This window comes from Emydura macquarii, unplaced genomic scaffold (assembly GCF_026122565.2).
Source record: "Emydura macquarii macquarii isolate MOO-44397 ecotype Brisbane River unplaced genomic scaffold, CSIRO-AGI_Emac_v2 contig_691, whole genome shotgun sequence".
Taxonomy (NCBI): Eukaryota; Metazoa; Chordata; order Testudines; family Chelidae; genus Emydura; species Emydura macquarii.
This window is the reverse complement of record NW_027130828.1, coordinates 7,665,370-7,679,707: the sequence shown is the minus strand read 5'-3', so window position 1 is coordinate 7,679,707 and position 14,338 is coordinate 7,665,370. Positions and strand designations below refer to the sequence as shown.

At 43.5% G+C, this 14,338-nt stretch overlaps 1 protein-coding gene across 3 annotated transcripts in view; it reads right to left on the bottom strand.

The window, feature by feature from the left end:
• Positions 1-14,338, bottom strand: part of BRD3 (bromodomain containing 3) — a 47,171-nt gene that overhangs the window by 27,950 nt on the left and 4,883 nt on the right. The window lies entirely within an intron of this gene.

Below are 14,338 nucleotides of genomic sequence, written 5' to 3'. Positions count from 1 at the left end.
CAAACCCATGGTCTGCAGAGCACTTGCTAGTAATTTGCAGCAAACTGGCTGGTCTCACAATGCTGGTTCTTGCTCCTTGTTTCATCTGCTTCCGCCAGCATCTCAGGTATTCCTTGCAAAGAACCACCTGGATGGTGCAGAAGCAGCTGGAAACAAAGCACAGGAGCCAGCTGGGCTGTACACAAACATTCGCTACAGTTGCCCTAGGTATATCGCATCATTGAGAACTGGATCTTGACCAGAAGTCGAGGTAGTCTGATTAACTGCTAAATGGAAGATGGCCTCGGAGATGATCTCTCTATTTAGATGTGCTCCATACCATGAAGGTCTTCAGGGCAAGGTCCATCTCTTACTTTGCTGACTACAGGGTGCACCCAATTTCACTTGGGGATATCAAAGTGCTACTACAATTCAAATAAACAATCAAAGAGTTTGTCAGCCCCTGGAATGGACAGAGCTTATTACATTCTGCCTTTTAAATAGCCCATCTGAAATACGAATACACACAAAATTCATTTATTTTGGTTCACGTTTTCTCTAGCATGTTCCTGGGTGACAAATTGTCTAGCATCACTGTGTCTTGGATACCACATTGTAAAGATCGACATCATCTTCCATAAACAGTTGACAGTTCAACTCACAGCAGAACCGCAGCAACATTTCTCATGACAAAAAAACCACGCAGACTTTCTAGCGGCAAAATATTTTAAATACCCTCAGACAAGTACACAGATACTCTCACTGACACATGTTTCTAGGATATGTGGTGAAAACACTGTCACAAAGGAAGGGAAAAACAGAAGCACCAGTGAAATGTGAAGAGGGACCCAGTGCAAAGAATCACCCTAAAAAAAATTCTCATTTAATGTATTTTTAACCATCACAATTTAAAATCAAGACTAAGTATAGAATTTCAACCAACCCGTTGAGTAGCTGATTAGATGGCAGTAAACACTGAACACTTGTTTAAGTTAGGGAGTTTTATAAAAAAGATAATGCAAAGAAACATGCATGCGTCTACATAAAAGAGAGGGATGATTCAAAATAAATATTCTCAGTCATACGCAGATAGCCAAGGCACGAGCTCACACAGAAACAGACAGAGCATCCCATGAACCTCGCAGTAACCAAGAGAACAAAGTGGGAAGCATTTTGTGATGGCAGTGGGATAGTGACATACGAGACAATCTCGCCAATCAAAAACCGCTTCACGCTCCAAGATAGAATGCGTGCAGCCAATCAGGGCCCAGCTTTTCTGGGCTTAGGAGGGGCTCCTATTTCTCAAAAGGTTTGGTGCAGAAAAGTGATTACTCCCAAACAAATCCACGTCTGGTGGGCGCATGTGTGTGTAAACCAAAAGAGCCCATCTCTGATGTGTACGTAGAACATAGGAACCCACATATGAATCTAACCATCATCCATTCGCTTACATCCTAAGAATGTTCAACCTGTTCAATCCCTATCATCATCTGTGCTTTCACAAACTCAGGGGCCTCCAATGGGAAAACCCAGGATGGGCAACTGACAATTTCTTCTCCATCTGCTTTTTTCTGACATCATGGAAGCCATGGGGGTTCAAGCTCCATGGGGCAGGAAGGGTAGATGTTCCCCTCCACCCTCACGTAAGGTCGTGTTGGCCCCATCAGCATCTTACGTTGGGTCCCCATTTGCACAGTGAAACCCTCCGGCTAGGAGGGTTTTGTTTTTGTCTCGTGTCATTAGCAGACAGAGACTGGACGGGAGCCCAAGGCAGGTGGGGCGACTGGAAAGCAGTGAAACTGGTGTGAGCTGGTCAAAGTTTTTCAAACTTCGCCCTGTTAACTTACTTCAGCATTTCAAAATTTGAAATACAAAAACAGGAAAAAATGTTCGCACGACAGCATTCCGTTTATTGCCAAAAATTTCAAAATGTTTAAATTCAAGAAAAAACAATCCCAACAGGAATGTAAAAAAAATAATTAAATGTCAGTGTTTCCCGCTTTTTTTCCCTTCCACTCCAGCTCTGAACTGGGCTTTTGCGCGGATTTCAGACTCCCACAGACGAGAGCCATATATCAGCTAAGCAGCACATATAATGCTGACTGCAGAACCTGGAGTGCATCCTTCAAATCTAATGTTTACTTCAGTGTTTTGGTCAATGAACTGAACCCCATTCAAAGACCGAAAGGAAAAACAAGAATTATTTGGAGACCAATTTTTTGAGGCAACCTTAGCTGCAGGGTCTCGGTCACATTTTTTTTTAAACTCTATATCACATACCAAGATTTCCTTTTACTGTGTTTTAAAAGTATTGAGAATAAATGCAAGATCTTCAACAACAACAACAAAAATCCTGTTTTTGTAGAACTTCACAGCATCTTCCTGTCCTGTTTTCAAAACACGCTAACTTGAAGAGAGGCTTTTATTTTTAAGGCACTGGACTAGCATCTAGGGAGAGTCACTGAATTTCTCTATGCCTCATTTCCCTCATTTGTAAAACGGGGATAATAATATTTCTTTCTGCCTTATTTTGTCAGTGTTGTCTAATTAGATGTAAACTCTTTGGGATGGGTGCTCTCTCTTACAATCCTTTTTCTAAAAGATACGCTCTAGTTCAAACAGGAATTAATTCAGGAAAGTTCTATGGCCTGTATTATAGAAGGTCAGAGTGGATGATCACAGTGGTCTCTTGTGGCCTGATAATCTTTGAATGTGTGTGTTTCAACAGCATCTAGCACCATGGGATGTTGATCTTAGTTGAGGCCTCTCAGCAGCACTGTAATATGAACAGCAATTAAGTAATAATTAACTACATAAACTAGAAAGGATCTTTTAAAACTTCTGTTTAAGAATCAAAAGAATTAAGTGTCTTAGCACGAATGAGAGCACTCAGAGTATGTCAGAGCTGAGAGAGAACTTCTCCTACTAGCTGGGCCTAGGGATTTGCTGTATGATTGATATTGTATAGGAACACAAAAGGATTCTAGCTATTCAGTTCAGGTGAGTTTTTATCTCCTCTTATGTTGCCCAGCCCTAACCCAACCTAACCATCACAGGCTAAAGCCCAGAAACACCACCATTGTCTAACATATTTTGTTCACTCAACGCATTATTTGTGTAGAGGTGTTTCACCATTCAGTGGGTCATAGATCTGTCAGAGTATTTATACAGAGTCTCAGCCTACTACATTCGCTTAGGGCAACAGAGAACTGCAACAGTCTGTTATGTTCACAGCCCACACACAGAAGAATTAGATAAAACAAATACTCTTGCTGGAAGGTTGCAGCGTAACTACTTTATTTCTTATAATTCAGAGCAATAACGCAGAAGAACCTAAAAACAGAGAGAGAGAAAACAGGCTGCTCTCTAAGGCAGCCAGGCACAACTCACCCCACCTTGCTTTAAGCTGCCTCTTTTCAGAAGTGATCCTGCAGCTGCACGCTTTCTTACACAGTCCCCGGGCCCGCAAGCAGGATTAGGACTACCACCCCATCACACACACTCAGAGTGATAGCTTGCAATTCCAACACAGTCCTGTTCCCTGCCATCCCGGGAGGCTAGACAGAGTTATTGTGCAGTAGCTCCCATTATGTGCTAGGCACTTTCCAAATGCTCAGAGCTCACAAGCGAAGGGCAGACAGACAAGCAGACAGAGAGTAATGTCAGAGGCCGCAATTTGCCATGTTCATGTGACCTAACTAAGCTTGGAAGACAGTATACAGAAGACTTGGTCCTTCCCCGTGAAATGCACGGGAGATCTAGAGGAAGATTCAGTCAAACACAGGATTTAAAGCAAATTGAAATAGGAGCAGGAATTCTCAGCAGACACAAAGTGGAGGGGATGAGCTTCCTGTTCTCACTCCTGCAAGCCAGAAAGAGGAGGGAAAGCCCTCCCTTGCTTTGAGCAGAGGAGAGGGGAGTTGTGTTCTCCCTCAATGCCCCTTTCTTGAACCCTTGCCTGTAGAGTTTCCTGTTTGTTTGCTGCAAGGATTCCTTTGCTTTTGCTTTTCTTCTTTTTTTACTTCTCTTGCTCCCATCTTTAAATGAAAAGCAAGCAGTGTGGTAGCAGCTTTTGGGGGCCGTGTGGGAGGGAGGAATTTGGAACAGGAGGGGGTTGGCAGCTGGCAGGCGGGGATGAGGAGGGAATTCCACAGGGTGCAGCCTGAGAGCTGGCATGAAGTCAAGAGCACGGGAAGCTTAGCTTGTTAGCTCTCTAGTTTGGGGCGAGATCTGCTCATTTATTAGATGCGTGCACAACGCTCAGCCCAACGGGGCCCTGATCTTGGCTGGAGCCTCTGGACACTACTGGTGCTAAATCCTAATAATGGGCAGAGAGTGCTGAGGCAGGATTCATTGGAGCAGCAAAGCAGGTGAGGGTGCGATAACGGGTTATCATCCTGCAGTTTTGCACTAGCAAAAACTCCGCTGCCAGTTGTTATTGATTCACATTTTAACAACGCCAGGAGCTGTGATTCATGACGGAGTGAGGGCTAGTCTGCACTAGCAGTGCCACAACAGTGCAGCTGTACCACTGCAGCTGCGCCACTGTAGGGCACCTGGTGAAGACACTCTACGCCCACGGGACAGCGCTCTCCTGTCGGCATAACTCCACCTCCGCGCTGTCCACACTAGCGGCCAGTGTAACTTACATCGCTCAGGAGGGCGGCGTTTTCACACCCAAGTGAAGCGACATTAAGTGGTCGTGCGTACAAGCCCAGGGAGACCAGAAAGTGTCAGACAAACCTCCTGATGTTTCGTTGGTGAGAATCACACCCGAAAGCAATCATGCACATACATATTGTCACACGGCCACCGCCAGAAGTAAGACACACAGCCCCCGGCCTCAGCTTTGACTGCAATGTACGTCGATGCACATGAGGTGAAATTTAAAACCCGGGCAGAGGTCTGCCACAAGACCTAAATTATTATTATTGACTCTTTGTATTACCACCATGGCTACAGCCCTAGTTATGGGCCAGGACTCTGTTGCACTAGGCACTGCACAAACACAGGACAAAGGCAGTTCCTGCCCCAAAGCCCTTACAATCTAAGCAGCTTGCCAATGCCTGTAATTTCACTCATTAAGGCCCCAATTCAGCAAAGCACTTGAGCACATGCTTAAGTCTCACTGACATCAACCATTAATTATTTGTATTGCAATAGCACTTAGGTGTCTCAGTCACGCTCCAGGACCCTTGTGCTAAATGCTGTACAGACACAGAACAAAACGGCGGCCACTGCCCCATCAGAGCTTACAATCTAAGAAAGAGCTTAGCGCGTATTTAAATGCTTTACTGAATACAGACGGACTTAAGCATGTGTTTAGCTTTCTGCCTATATGTGTAGGTGCCTTGCTGATCAGGGCCTAAACGGAGACTCATATTTGCCCTTGAGAAATATTTTAAAATGTTAAATCATCTCTTTTCCCCTTTTTGGTCCCCAGCCCTGTAAATTTCAAGTAACAATAAAAAAGGCTCTTGCAGTTTTTAGCTGCTTATCTGCAATTACCGCCATTGCCAGTTTAAATCTAACCTTCGCACCACTGAATGTAAGGTCCAGCATTGCTCTGTCCATTGTAGATTCCTCCCAGTTTTACCAAAAAAAATTCAAAACAAAACCTGAACCCAACCTTGCAGAGAAATCTTGCTTCAACTGAATCAGAGTCTGTTCCACTTCATGGCTCTGCCTCCTCCCCCATTGCAGAATCCATCAAGGCAGCGGGTTTTGGCTCTTCGCTCAGCCAGCCTAGTCATCAGACATACAGCCAGGCTTAGAGGATTTTTCTTTTCTCTTTTTGCTCTGCGTTGCTTGCACGGGTCAGTCGCCGGAGAGACAGTTGGCATGGAGAAATCATGTTAATAATTCCCTCCACCCAGAGGATAACGTTTCACCCCACTGATGGAGCCCACAGACGGCCTGCACTGGTGGAGGCTGTTTTAAAATAAGCTATAAAGCCCCATGAAATGTGCATTGTGCCAGTAAGCCTGCTGCTTTGGCTAGCAGTTCTGCCACTTCCTTTGGCAACGTGGAACGTTTAACAGACTGCTCACTCCCCTGCCGCTCTTTGTGGAGCAAGGGAGAGTGGTGTTTTTAAAAGTCGTGCTCATTGCAAAATAAAAGGCCAGGTGCTTTATGTTAACGTCTGAGCCCACCAACTCTTTCTTACTGCAGCAGGTTGCACAGTTACTTTGACAGAGAGCAGCAACAGGAAGAGTCTCACCCCACCCAGAAATGAGAACATAAATCTCTCTATCCGTAAAAAAAACCCAGGAGACTGATGGGAGCAGTTATTTCTGCATGTCAGAGACGCGTTCCTGTACCTCTTCTGCATTCCCCATTATTATTTACAACCCAGGAACATCCAGAGGCTCCAGCAGAGACTAAGACCCCATTGTGTACTGTACAGAGATACAGGAAGAGACAGTCCCTACTCCAAAGAGCTTACAACCTAGACAGATGCGAGAGATAAAGAGTGGATGGGGAAACAGACGTGAAATGACTTGTCCAAGGTAACCCAATGGTTCAGTGATAGAGCTGAGAACAGAACCCAGGGCTCCTGGATCTGAGCGCTCTGCCCTATCCACTAAATCATATTGCCCTTCGTAAGCAGGCTTGGAAGGATTCAGCTTGCATGGGTAAATGTTGACATCACCGTCTACCCATAAACCAACAAAACATATTTCCATCGATAATGAAATTTACAGATAAGAAAAGTAAGAAAAATGCTGCTTGAGAAACTAGAGCTTGACTTAAGGTGATTGACTTTGTATATTTTGACACAAGATCTCGACAGTTTGTGTTTTAATGTTATAAAGCTTTGACTTCTTCAGCTTCCATGACTACCGTCATTAAATATTTGTCTGACCCTTCTGCCCCGTATTCTCTGAGTCTCCCCATCATTTCCCGGAACTGTCAACATTTAAAATGGACACAAATAAAACCCCTAACTTTGCACAAATGTGAAAATTTAAATTGGTAAAAACTGAAAAAAGTGCTTAAAAATCAACATCGATATTGGCCATCAAAATTATAAAATAAAATAAAAATTAAATTCTGCCAAGCCTACTTGTATGCCAGATCATCAGTGGAATTTACTGATGTCACAAGAAATGGCTACAGTCCTCATGCAGGTGTGAAGGCCATCAATTGAACCCTTCAGAAGAGGACGTGGAGCCAGGAGCACAAACCAGAAGAGGTCTAGCACCATTTCATGGAGCGGGTACCAGGTGTTAGGAGCTGGGGTTTTGAGATGCATAGAGAGCTCCGACTGACCAAATCCTTTCCTGTGACAGCTGAAGGATTTCAGGCCCTCTGCCAAAAGAAAATACATCATAGGTATTGTGTTATAAAGGGGGAAGTAATAAATAGTCTTTATGGTCAGTCGGGAGTTGCCTTGCTGAAGAACAAGACTTTCCACCCCCATCAGACTTTGACTTTGTTTATTTCACCCTAAAAGCTTAACCCCGCAAGAGGGAATTTCTTGGAGGCCAAGGGAACAGAAGGCCCAGTGCATGAAAGGGAAAGGAAATTCAGTGCCCAGCCAAGCCTGATTACCAAGAGGCAGCACAGGTGCTGGGGGGATTCAGGAGCGCAGCATTCCCAAGGGAGAGAGTGAGTGAATTTTCCAACCAGCTGAGTAAGAGTTGGTGCTTTTCCCCTGGGGAGGGGCTGCTGGCATTGGACTTCATGCCTATTAACCTCTTGCTCCGAGCATCTTCCACTGCGCTGACAGCAAGGCCTCTTCAGCCGGCGTCTATTTGCTATCCCTCATCTCCATTCAGACCCATTGGAATTCCCGTGTAAGTAAAGATCCCTTCCAGCAACCATGGGCCCAGCCCAACTCTCATGGAAGCCAGTGGAGTCACTGCATCTGCTCCTGTGACATCACATGAGTCACGCAAACCAAGCTGTCCCCCTATGAATTACCACCTTAATTCCCGGCCCTACAGTGAGTTTTGCACGGGCAGGACCCTGCCTCCATGGGGAGCCCCAATGATTTCAATGGGTCTCCCGCTACGTGGAACTCGATCAGGGCTGGAGACCATGTATCCCACAGCCCCTCTTTTAGGAACTCCGGAGAAAATAAAAAAACGGACTTAACAAAAGTCCTTCTCTGCCTTCTGCCCTTCCAGAGCCCTTCAAACAGCCTTGCCACAGCTCAGCCTTTGGGCAGCTTTCAGCAGCTAGTGACACACAGGAGTAGGGACCTGCGCTTTAAATGCAAGGGGCGTGCAATTTGCAAACAGGACTCTGGGATGGCCCGTTGCTTTATAAGCCAGCGCTTGCCAGATATTGTGACACAAACATTAAACCACCCTTTAAAAATTGGAGGAGGAACCTAGCATCATGAGAGAAAACTCGGATTTTGCTTTAGGATGATGCCCCTTTGTTACACTGCAGACCCTATGATCTGAATGTCCCCATTGGCCTCAGTTATTGTTCCCCACATCATTAACTCCAAATGCCACAGATTTATTTTTTAATCAGAATGCTTTCAGTGTGACCCCGGCTAAAGTCTGAGATTCAGAGTTATGGTCAAAACTATGCCCTCAGCTCACCTCTGTTTGTGAGAGGAAAGAAAAGAGCACAGGGAGATTAAGTCATTGACGTGCCCTGGGCGGTGTGACTTGGAGGACAGGGACATGAGCCGGGGGCTGCTCTTGGCCCCCCAGCCTCCCACCCAGGGCAGGTGGAGGTTCTGGGGCTCCCCACAGCAGCCCAGGCTCCCCGGGCAGCTCTTACCACTGCCCAGCTTCCAGCCTGGCCAGGGGGTGAGGTCTCGGGGGAAGGGCGCAGCTCCTATAGGTGTCCTGCTTTTACCTTTTGAAAAGGTGGTCACGCTACGTTTACCTTTGTTTCATTTCCCATTGCCTTTCCCCAACCTCCTCCAGCAGCCGCCTCTGCCCCACCTTTGAATGCCATTTGACAGCGTCACAATAAACGTTCTTCCCCGCGCATGGAATGCCATCTTCGAGCCCATTGGCAAGACGTACCATCTCACCGTTTTCAAATCCCTCCCAAAGCAGTTTTCTGGGCGATACCAATAACGAACACCATTGAACATTCATCCTCGGACAGCGAACTTCTGGAAACAGACTTTCCAATTCCAGGCTAGAAAAAACTAAACTTCTGCTTTAAAAAAGGTACTATTGCATTAATACAAATCCTAGATGACACTCACATCATAGGAGCATTTGTGTACATCCAGCCAAGCATACCACATGAGCATCCACATGGGATTCAGAATTCCTAGCGGGATTATCATATATTTCCACCATAGAAGGTCTTTTTCCTTTTAAAGGATGTGACCTGCACTGTTAAACTAAAAAAAAAAACTCAGAAAAAGCAGCCAGTTCTTCCCTTTTTTCAATCTGAGCATTGTGCCCCATGCACATTTAAAAAGAGAACCACACACTCTCCTTGATCCAGTCGGATTTTATGTTAGGAAATTATGTTCAGTCTTTCCACTACAGTTCGCAGCATTTGTTGTCATTGTTTCCTTTTCCACCCTCCAACTTCCAAAGAGAAAAGTTATTGGACAAAAAGCCTTTTGAAAAAGAAAAACCCACAGAGAACAATCGAACACTGTGTAGAACAACTCCACAGAGCTACAGAAAAGGAGGTCTAAGCAGTTAAGGAACTCCCAACACCGGAGGGTGATTCCTGGCACTGCTGTCATTGACATACCATGTAACCTTCAGCAAATCAGTCCGTCTCTCCGTGCCTCAATTCCCCTTCTGTAGAATGGGGATGATGATACTGCCCATCACACATGGCAAAAATCATTAGTATTTGTGAGGTGTTCAAATACTCCAGTGCTAGGAGCCATGTAAGAACCTAGATTCTAAAATGAACCATCAAACATAAACAGGATTGTTAACTGTCGTCTGAAGAAATTGCAGAAGCTCAAATTGCCATTTGCTTGATAATTCTTTCCCACAATATTTAGGCACTCTGTGGAAAGGCTTTTAAATAATCAGTATGTTATCAACGTAGGTCCCTATACATAGATATCAATTAGGAAAGGTTGGAAATACTTCCAGATTGTACCTGTAGACGCAACCAAATTCAACTTCCATCTAAATTCGTTTTTAAGAGGATATATGCAACAACATATCCCTCCTTAATTTAAAAAAAAAAAGTGGGGGGGGGGGGGGCAGAATAATGCCGAAATGTGTGCTAGACAGCATTACAGAGAGAGGCAATGCAAAAAAGGTTTGGGTCTTATTATACAAATTGCATAATTCTGGCGAATACTGATTTGCCTTGTCTGGTTATGAATCACAATTTCCAACGCCCTTCAGGAGAGCCAGACACAAGGCCCTGAAGTAAACCTCAGCCCAAGGATCAGCTCAGTGCTAACACTGATAATTAAAGACAAAGTTCCAAACACAGAGACAGAACTTACATGCTGGCTTGCTAGGAAGCATTTCATAAGACACAACATAACTGCTGTGTTGCTGTGTTGATGCAACAGAAAGTAACTTCTTTCACCACGATTTCCCCCTAACACATTCTTTGTGACACTAATAGTTCATCTTGCTCCAGAAACAAAACAAAATAAAGTCTCAGATTATGAAACTGAATGGGTTTGTTTTAAGGCAAAAATAATGATGATGATTGTTCGCTTTTTAACTTTATTATCCCAAGAGAAGCAAACAAATCAGACTTGAAAATTAAGGCTGGGGTTTTCAAACTGGGCCAGGTAAGAGAAGCACCCAATTGCCATTACAATAGTTGGGCTTCTTACACCCTTGAGCCCCTTGGAAAACCCAGGTTGAAATTTACACTGATGATAGGGAAACCAAGACAGGCTACTGAACTTTGCAAAATCAGTGAGTAAATCTACAAGACAAACAATTGAGGAGGCTGCATCACAAGATGTACTTGGACAGAATCCGTGAACTAGTATTTTAGTTTTCATGACGGATACTCCACAGTAAATTAGTAAGTGTACTGAAATATATTTTAAAAGTGAGGAAAACAGACTTTATCTATCAACAAAAGTTGTACTGATTTAACTGAATTGGTTAAGAAACTGATTCGGTTAAATTGGCACAAACTTGTAAACATAGAGCAGGCTTAAGCTACACCCAAAAAAGTTGCTTTTAGGGTATGACTACACTCTACGCTGTAGCATGTCAGCGTAGACGCTCACTACAGCGAGTGGAGGGGCTCTCCTGCCACTGCAGTTACTCCACCTGCCGAAGACGGGGTAGCTAGGCTGACTGACAAATTCCATTAACCTAACGTTGTCTACACCTGGGGGCTTAGATTTTTCACACCCCTAAGACATGTAGCTATGCCAGTGTAAGTTTTCAAGGTAGACCAGCCCTTCTTTGGGCCCACATACCATTTTAGTACAATATAACTACGTTGAATAGGGGTGTGATTTTTTTTAACTGATATATTTATACTGGTACGACCAAACTGTGGACAAGTTTACATGTGCATAAAGTTATACCAGTATACAATCCATTGAAGTTATACCAGTATAAAGATGCCCTATTCCAGTATAGCTTATTTCCCTTCCCATATGAGAATAGCTATACCTGTATAAGCATTTTTATTCCGTCATAACTGTATCCACACTAGGGCTATGTCTACACTAGAAACAATTTACCAGTGCAGCTACACCAGCATACTATACTGGCAAAGCACTCCCTAGCGTGGATTTAGCTACACAAGCAAAGCTGTGCTTTTACCAGGATAGTTTATTTCACTGCTACCTCACCAAACCAAACTAAATTATACTGGTAAAAGGCCAGTTTCACCAGTGTAACTGCATCAGCCGTAAGGCAGAGTTATGTTGGTCAAGGTTCACACGTCTTCACGTGCTTGACTGAGATAGCTAGTCAGGCTGAGGTCTATAGTGTAGATATAGCCTACAGGCATTGTACTGCTTTAATTATACCAGCATAGTTACAGTAATACCACTTGTGTGCGTAGGCAAAACCTTAAACCGAACAACACCTTCTACACAAGAGTTCGCACCAATTTAAATATCAGTTCAAATTCACACAGTAAATTATGCCAGGGCAGCTTTTCCCTACAGACAAAGCCTAGCTACATAAATATAAGGCACTCTTAAATCAGCTTAAGAGCGTCCACACAAGTGGGATGCATCCGTTTTACTAAAGCTGCTTCTAAATCAACTTAAAGGACTCGTCTACACAAGAAAATTACACCATTATAACGTAAAGGTGTGAATTTAAACCAGTGTAATTGAAAAGGTGCAAAATAAGTGGACATTCTTATTTCGGTTTAAGAATGGATAATTTTGGTTTAGTTTGAGTCAGTCAGGGACAAGTTTAATTAAACCATAAGCAGCCATTCTTAGGCCTTGCCTGCATACAGAAATGGTACTGTGTTGGCCCAATCCTGTTTTCATAAAATACATGAAAGAACAGAGCCAAGCATGCCACCCCGCCCCCCATCCTCTTCCTACCAAGAGGAACTTCAGCCTGACACACTGTAACTTTAATCAAAAGTTAAAACCTCAAATGACGCTTATTGTTCTACCCTTTTAAATGTTCACTTCAGCCTTCCCATTTACTGCATAATAATTCAAGTCTGTCTGTACTTTGTATAATTCTATTTGTTTTAAGATTGTTTGTAAAACCACTCCACTGACCATCTTATCTGCTCATTTTACCCACTTTCAATATATTTGTAAAAACCCTATTTTAAGTATAAAAAGCCACACTGTGAAATGTAATATACCTATCGAATTGTGAAAGACACTGGCAAAAATGAAATAATGTTTGCTTTAAAAATAATATGTGAATCCTTCAGTTAGGAGTTGGCATTGAGTGATAGAAGTGTGAATGGCTGAGCAATCGAGGTAGGTGTAGACAGGGAGAGTGATTGAACAATTGGTCTGAGTAAGGGATGTCGAAACAGACGAAGAAAACACCAGCCTCGCTTAAAACGTTTGAGGGAGGAAGAAAGGAGAGAAGATAATAACTTTTACCATTCAACTGGCCGAAGAAGAGCCCACCCGGATAACTTTGGAGTCAGCCCACTTCAAAGAACAAAATCTGATCAGGCTTGCAGCAATGTGGGTGATTAAGGATCGCATCAAATGCAGATGCAGCATAACAGAGCAAAAACCCATAGACTTACATGGGGTCTTTTCCCTATAAAATGGAACAGAAAGATGAAGGCTGGAGGTTCAGGTCTACATCATCACACCAGCCAGGAGTAACGGTGTGCATCGGCAGAACCTTGCTCTTCACCCTCATACTATAGTCACCTGGTCAGTGACTACCACGAGCACCAAGAGGCTGGTAACTATAATATCTGTGAGACCCCTATGTATGTTTGTCTGTCTCCCTGTCTGTGTATGCCTGTCATTGTGTGTGAGTGTGAATGAAAGTACCAATTAAAACGTGTGTCAATGAAGTATACTTTATTAGCAAGAATCTCTGTAAAGCACAATATTGATATTGTTACAGTGTTGATCCTGTTTCCCTGGTATTTGCATTATTGATACTATTTACCACATTTCTGTATTCACAATAAATGTGGCTTGTTGCCTTATCCCCTGAAAAAGATCCTGTGATATTTGTTATTAGGATAACAACTGTTTAAGGCATGCAAGTATGATTAAAACAATCTCATTAGTGGAGACACAGTTATATGGCTATAAAAGTGCTTATTCCAGTACAGGAAGGAGAATAAACCATACTGGTATTAGACACAGTATCTATGCTAGGAGTTATGCTGGTATAAGTGAAAAAAAATCACACACCCCTAACCAAAATAACAACACTGGTACAAAAACTGAACATGGACCAGGCTTTATATGAGAGTGTCCACAAAGGCTTTTGTACTGGTTTATCAATATAGGATTCAAGTTATACCAGTGCAACACTCTCATGTAGACAAGTCCTTAGTTAAATCAGTGAATACTGTGTGTGTGTAAACATGGCCTCAGGACATCTCTACAGCACTATTTCTCATTTGTTAAAACTGTATGAGCAAAGTTGTACTCCATCCCCACCCCTGGCAAGATTGTGTTAGTGGAAACAGGGGTTTCTTTTAAAAAGCGTTTTTTTTCAGCAAAACAGAAGGCTGTACTGTGGACCTCTTACGCATGTTGATAAACAGGTATGCCCACCCTGACTTACAACTTATTCATGGGAGTTAACGCTGACAACACGAGTGGTGATGCCAAAATCTGGCCCTTTATTGTTTAGGGCAGACAGAACCAAACAGGGTGCTCAAAATACATAGATGATGGAACATTTCAAAGTGCCATGGCAACCAGAAGTGGGCCCAAGCCATTGAGATTGGATCTAAACTTCCACAAAGTTTAGGACTGTTTGCATCAGGTCCTTTGGTTCTGGCCCATCTC